The following is a 7,481-nucleotide window of genomic DNA, read 5'->3' on the forward strand; positions in this document are numbered from 1 at the left end:
TAGTGCCTCCATTGAGGGGAATTAGATGACAAGGGACAAGCGTGAGCAGGCAGAAGATGGTGGAAGAGTGAAACAGAGAGATCGCCAGCCTCCCCACAAATACATCTAAAACTCATCAAGGTATGGAACAACTCCTACAAAGCAACCTCTAGGCCATAGCAGAAGACCTCCGGCCTCTAGGGGGACAGGCTAAGCTCCCTGAAATGAGGCAGAAGAGAGGATAGAGACATAAAAAGGGAAAAGACTGAGAACTTCTGGATGGGCGCTTGTGCCCTGAGGGAGGAAAGGCGTCCTGAAACAGGAGGAGTTCCTGTGCACAGCTCCCTTGCAGGCGGGCTCAATGGGGAGCTGTGAAGTCTTCAAAAACTGGGCAAAGCAGGAAATTAGAGGGCAGAAAACAGAGAAAGTCGCACTTCTCAGCCCATGAACAGCTTGCAGACTATGGCCTCAACCAGATGGCGGGCTCAGGGGACTGAGAGAAGCCCATAGAAACCCCACGGCACAGAGGGCGGGCTGGGGTAGCCAAGAGCGGGGAGGCATAGGAACCTCTCCAGCACATACAACGTGCAGGGGGCAGGTCTGGGGGGCTGAAAGAACACATGAGCCTCACAGAGGGCAGGTGAGATGAAACAAGTGCACACAAACCCCGCCACACAGAGGGAGGGCCCTGGGGGGCTGAGGGAAGCCCACACAAGTCTCCACAATGCAGAAGGCATAGCTGGGGAGCCAAGGAAAGACCCACACAAGCCCCTGCCGAGCGAGCTTCAGCCAGCAGTGAAAGGCAGGTCCGGTAACAGAAGCATCGGTAATGATCCCAGGGACAAGTAGGGGGCGAGTGGCAGTGAAGATATGCTGAGAGGGCACTCTGAAGTGGCTGCAGAAATAGACGTGTCTAATACAGCCTATTCAAAAGCAGAGACATTACTTTGCCATCAAATGTCCATCTAGTCAAGGCTATGGTTTTGCCAGTGGTCATGTATGGATGTGAGAGTTGGACTGTGAAGAAGGCTGAGGGCCGAAGAATTGATGCTTTTGAACTGTGGTGTTGGAGAAGACTCTTGAGAGTCCCTTGGACTGCAAGGAGATCCAATCAGACCATTCTAAAGGAGATCAACCCTGGGTGTTCTTTGGAAAGAATGATCCTAAAGCTGAAACTCCAATACTTTGGCCACCTCATGCGAAGAGTTGACTCATTGGAAAAGACTCTGATGCTGGGAGGGATTGGGGGCAGGAGGAGAAGGGGATGACAGAGGATGAGATGGCTGGATGGCATCACCAACTCGATGGACGTGAGTTTGAGTGAACTCTGGGAGTTGGTGATGGACAGGGAGGCCTGGCGTGCTGCGATTCATGGGGTTGCAAAGAGTCAGACATAACTGAGTGACTGAACTGAACTGAATACAGCCAAAGCCAGAAGGACTGCCCAAAGACATACTGAACCCATAAGAAAAGAAAGAAAAGAAAGCGAAGTCGTTCAGTTGTGTCTGACTCTTTGCGACCCCATGGACTGTAGCCCATCAGGCTCTTCAATCCATGGAATTTTCCAGGCAAGAATATTCGAGTGGGTTGTCATTTCCTTCTGCAGGGATCTTCCCAACCCAGGGATCGAACCCTGGTCTCCCACATTGCAAGCAGATGCTTTACTCTCTGAGCCACCAGGGAAGCCCCATAGATACCCCAAAACCTACTACGGGACCCTGCGCTGCCCTTCAGAGAGAGGAGCTCCAGTTCCATCAGCCAGAGCACAGGTACAAGCTCCCCAACCAGGAAAACATCCCAGGACACTAACCCAGCCCCACCCTCAGGAGCAGACTTCACAGCCAAGAGGAGCTACAATCTTGAGAACTTGTTTTTTTCTTATAAATCACACTGTTTATTCCCCCTACATATTTCTACTTTCACATTAGCCTTTTTCGGTGCTATGGGGTTTTTCTCTTTGTTTTTCCTGTTTAAAAAAATTCATTTTAAGATATTTTTTCTTTTTTTATTACTTTTTCACCCCCCTCCTTTTTTTTGGGGGGGGTCATTTTTCTGATTTTACTTTTGATATATTCAACCGCTTTTCTTATAGTTCTTTACCGGCTGTAGCTATTCCTGAATATATATAAATCTTCTTCACATATGTCTATTTATCTTTGCTTTTCTATTGTTTCTTATCTCTCTCTTTTTTTAAACCCTCTTTTTCACTCCCTCTTCTCTTTTCCCTCCCTTCTCCTCTTTTTCTCTCTTTTTTTCTTATCCCTTTTTTTCTTCACTCTTTCTTTCTTCACCAAATAAGTTAAATTGCTGAGCTCTCTTTGCTATATTCACCAGTTGGCACTCTGCTCATGCTCAGCTGTCCAGACTGAGTATTAGCTAGCTCTGCTTTTAATTGGTCGATATCATTTTTGGTTTCCCTTGTTCACCAAGTCAATATCCTGTACTCTTTTCTTTACAATACTTTGGTTATAACTGTGTGTGTGGAAGGGTGTGTATATGTCCCATTATTTCTGTAATTACCTGCTTGGTCTGCTTGACTCCCTCCTACTAGCACACAGACACAAGTCACCCTTAACAAGAAATCAGCACAGACCACTCAACCAGCCTTTCCCTCCAAGGGCAAAAACCAAAAGGAAGAAGGAATACAACCCTAAAGCCTGCAAAAAGGATACCTCAAATGGAACAAGTTAGGAAAAAAATGAAAAGACAGAGAAATACAGCACAAATGAAGGAACAAGGTGGAAAATCACAAGACCAAGTAAATGAAGAGGAAATAAGCAATCTATCTGAAACAGAATTCAGAATAATGATAGTAAAGTTGCTCTGAAGACTTGAAAATAGAAGAGAAAATGCAAGAAACATTTAACACAGTGAATACAATCACCAAGGAAATAGGAGAAATAAAGAATAAGCAAACAGATATGAAAAACACAATTACTGAAATTAAAAATACTCTAGAAGGAACCAATAGCAGAATACCTGAGGCAGAGGAGCAGATATATGAGCTGGAAGATAGAATGGGGGAAATGACTGCTAAAGAGAAGAATAAAGGGAAAAGAATGAGAATTGAGGATAGTCTCGGAGACCACTGGGACCATAGTAAACACACCAACATTCGAGTTATAGGGGTCCCAGAGGAAGAAGAAAAAAAAGAAAGGTACTGAGAAAATTTGTGAAGGATTATAGCTGAAAACTTCCCCAACATGGGAAAGGAATTATTCAATCAAGTCCAAGAAGTACAGAGAGTCCCTTACAGAACAAGCCCAAGGAGAAACACATCAAGACACATGTTAATCAAGCTAACAGAGAATAAGCACAAAGAGAGAATATTAAAACTATCAAGGAAAGAGAAACAACACACACACAATCACCAGTGGATCTTTCAGCAGAAACTCTGCAGGCCAAAAAGGAACGGCAGGATATATTTAAAGTACTGAAAGATAAAAATCTACAACCAAGATTACTATACTCAGCAAAGATCTCATTCAAAATTGATGGAGAAATCAAAAGCTTTACAGATAAGCAAAAGTTCAGAGAATTTAGCACCACCAAATCAAATACTAAAAGGACTCTCATAGCCAGTAAACACAAGAGAAAGGAAAGATCTACAAAAACAAACCCCAAACAATCAGACTCATCAAGAAAAAAAGGGAGAAAATCAAATCAACAAAATTAGAAATGAAAAAGGAGAGGTTACAACAGACAACATAAAAATACAAAGGATCATAAGAGAATAATATGAGCAACTATATGCTAACAAAATGGACAACCTAGAGGAAATGGACAGATTCTCAGGAAAGTTCAAACTCCCAAGACTAAATCAGGAAGAAACAGAAATTATGAACAAGGCAATTACAAACACTGAAATTGATAGTGTGATCAAAACTAGACCAAAAAACAAAAGCCCAGGGCCAGATGGCTTCACAGGGGAATTCTACCAAACACTTAGAGAAGAGTTAATGCCTATTTTTCTGAAACTCTTCAAAAAAAATTCAGAGTAAGAAATACTTCCAAACTCATTCTACAAGGCCACAATCACCCTGATACCAAAACCAGGCAAAGACAATACAAAAAAAAAAAAGAAAATTACAGGCAATATCACTGATGACATTGATGCAAAAATCCTCAACAAAATTCTAGCAAACAGAATTTAACAACACATTAAAAAGCTCACACACCATGGTCAAGTTGGGTTTACTCCAGGGATGCAAGGATTCTTCAATATACACAAATCAATCAATGTGATACACCATATTAACAAGTTAATACAGTGTAATATGTGATATACCATATTAACAAAGATAAAAAAAACCATATGATCATCTCAATAGATGCAGAAAAAGCCTTCAACAAAATTTAGCACCCATTTATGATAAAAATTCTTCAAAAAATGGGTATAGAAGAAACCTACCACAACATAGTAAAGGCCATATATGATAAGCCCACAGGAAACATTATTCTCAATGGTGAAAAACTAAAAGCATTCCCTCTAAGATCAGGAACAATGTGAGGGTGTCCACTCCCACCTCTATTATTCAACATAGTTTTGGAAGTCCTAGCTATGGTAATTAGAGAAGAAAAAGGAATACAAGGAATCCAGATCAGAAAAGAAGTAAAACTCTCACTGTCTGCAGATGACTTGATACTACACATGGAAAACCCAAAGGAAACTATCAGAAAATCACTAGGGATGATCAGTGAATTCAGCAAAGTAGTGAGATACAAGGTCAGTACACAGAAATCACTTGCAATCCTAAATACAATGAAAAATCAGAAAAAGAAATTCGGAATCAATCCCATTAGCCAATGCAACAAAAAGAATAAACTATTTAGGAATAAATCTACCTGAGGAGACAAAAGAACTGCATACAGAAAATTATAAGACAAGAAATCAAAGATGACATGAACAGATGGAGAGATATTCCATGCTCCTGGGTAGGAAGAATCAATATTGCAAAAATGATTATACTACCAAATACAATCTACAGATTCAATGTGATCCCTATCAAATTACCAATGGCATTTTTCACAGAACCAGAACAAAAAATTTCACAATGTGGAAACACAAAAGACCTTCAGTAGCCAAAGCAATCTTGAGAAAGAAGAATGGAGCTGGAGGAATCAACCTTCCTGACTTCAGACTATGCTACAAAGCTACAGTCATCAAGACAGTATGGTACTGGCAAAAAAACTGAAATATAGACCAATGAAACAAGATAGAAAGCCCAGAGATAAACCCATGTACTTACGGGTACCTTATTTTTTGACAAAGGAGGCAAGAATATACAATGGGGCAAAGATAGCTTCTTCAATAAGTGGTGCTGGAAAAACTGGATAGCTACATGCAAAAGAATGAAATTAGAACACTTTCTAATGCCATGAAGTGAAGCAAAGTGAAATCACTCAGTTGTGTCTGACTCTTTGCAACCCCATGGACTGTAGCCTATCATGCTCCTCCATCCATGGGGTTTTCCAGGCAAGAGTACTGGAGTGAGCTGCCATTTCCTTCTCCAGAGGATCTTCCCTACCCAGGGATCGAACCCGGGTCTCCCGCATTGTAGGCAGACGCTTTACCATCTGAGCCACAAGGGAAGCCCCTACACAAAGATAAATTCAAAGTGAATTAAAGACCTAAATTTAAGACCAGAAATTATAAAACTCTTAGAAGAAAGCATAGGCAGAACACTCAATGACACAAATCAAAGCAAGATCTTCTATGACCCACCTCCTAGAGTAATGGAAATAAAAACAAAAATAAATAAGTATGACCTAATTAAACTTAAAACCTTTTGCACAGCAAAGGAAACTACAAACAAGGTGAAAAGACAACCCTCAGAAAGGGAGACGATAATAACAAAGAAAACAACTGACAAAGAATTAATTTCCAAAATATACAAGCAGCTCATACAACTCAATATCAGAAAAACAAACAACCCAAGTCAAAAAGTGGGGGAAAGACCTAAACAGACATTTCTCCAAAGAAGACATACAGGCGGCTAACAAGGACATGAAATGAAGCTCAACATCACTCATTATTAGAGAAATGCAAGTCAAAACCACAATGAGATATCACCTTACACCAGTCAGAATGGCCATCATCAAAAAGTCTACAAACAATAAATGCTGGAGAGGGTGTGGAGAAAAGGGAACCCTCTGGCATTTCTGGTGGGAATGTAAATTGATGCAGCCACTATGGAAGACGGTATGGTGGTGGTTTAGTCACTAAGTTGTGTCCAACTCTTGTGACCCCCATGGACAGAGGAACCTGATAGTCCATGGGATTCTCTAGGCAAGAATACTGGAGTGGGTTGCCATTTCCTTCTCCAGGGGATCTTCCCAACTCAGGACTCAAACCCAGGTATCTTGCATTGTAGACAGATTTTTTACCAACTGAGCTACAAGGGAAGCTTTGCATGTAATAATAGGCAAATTGGCAGCTATGATTCAGGGTCTACAGAGGTGAAAAACCCCAATACAAGTGTCTCCCTGCAAAGGTCAGGGTCCCTGGTGCTCGCCCACCTCCAGATGCTGACTAGACAAACTCAGCTCTGGGGCAGATTTCTCCTTCAGCACCAAGAGGATCTGGCTCGCAGGCGTAACTTTGGAGGAGCTCTCTTTAACACTGGTATCAACAGTGTTCCACTTGTCCTGAAAGTCAGCTCTGGATTCTTGCTGCTTCGACAAGATGCTGCCTTCCTTCTTCAAAGCCTGGAGGTAAAGTTCCAGGAGCTGCCTGGACTGACAGGCTTCTTCTCTCTGGTCAAGCACCTACTGGAGGGTGTTCTGGAGCCCCTGGACTGCCACATGACTTTGGCCGAGTTTCTGAGCCAGCTCTGAACACAGGACATCAGCGTGCACCCAGAGCTCCTCCTTGGACAGCAGGATGATGCTGGATAGGTCTTCCTTCAGCTGCCTGGCCCCGTTCTTCCACTTCAAGCCTGCCCCGCTATCTGTCTCACCTCTTTCGAAGGACTCTCGGGTAATCCGAGCTGTACCTCCATCTGAGTTGTGTGTCCACTTCTCATTCCCAGCCAATCCCACAAACAGTGTTGGCAGGAAGACACAGGAAGTAATCATCATCATCCACTATGGTGCCATCCTTTGCCAGGACCAGAGTGACTGGTCCCAGGGACTTATCAATGGCCAGAATGTCACAAGCCTTGCTCCTCAGCTCCTTGAGACAAGAGGCCACCATGCCATGTTCCCAGCTGTTGTTGCGGCGCAGCAGACACTGCTTTAGAGTCTCCATTTTCTGGAGCTGCAGGGCCACTGGCCACCTCCATCCTCTTCATGGTGGGACCAGACCGACGTGGAGAAGTCAGGGAGGCTGGAGTATAGGAGTCCTCCCCAACTCCATCCCCCACAGCAGGCCGGGAAATGGAGATTCTTTACAAAACTAGGAATAAAACCACCATTTGACCCAGCAATCCCACTACTAGGCATATACCCTGAGGAAACCAAAACTGAAAAAGACACATGTAGCCCATTGTTCATTGCAGCAC

General features: G+C 42.9%; 1 pseudogene; it reads right to left on the reverse strand.

Annotated features, from left to right (window-relative positions):
- Window positions 1-6,333: 6,333 nt before the first annotated feature.
- LOC120871496 lies at window positions 6,334-7,262 on the reverse strand (annotated as a pseudogene).
- Window positions 7,263-7,481: the final 219 nt, after the last annotated feature.

The sequence above is a fragment of the Oryx dammah genome, unplaced genomic scaffold (assembly GCF_014754425.2).
Source record: "Oryx dammah isolate SB20612 unplaced genomic scaffold, SCBI_Odam_1.1 HiC_scaffold_12, whole genome shotgun sequence".
NCBI lineage: Eukaryota > Metazoa > Chordata > Mammalia > Artiodactyla > Bovidae > Oryx > Oryx dammah.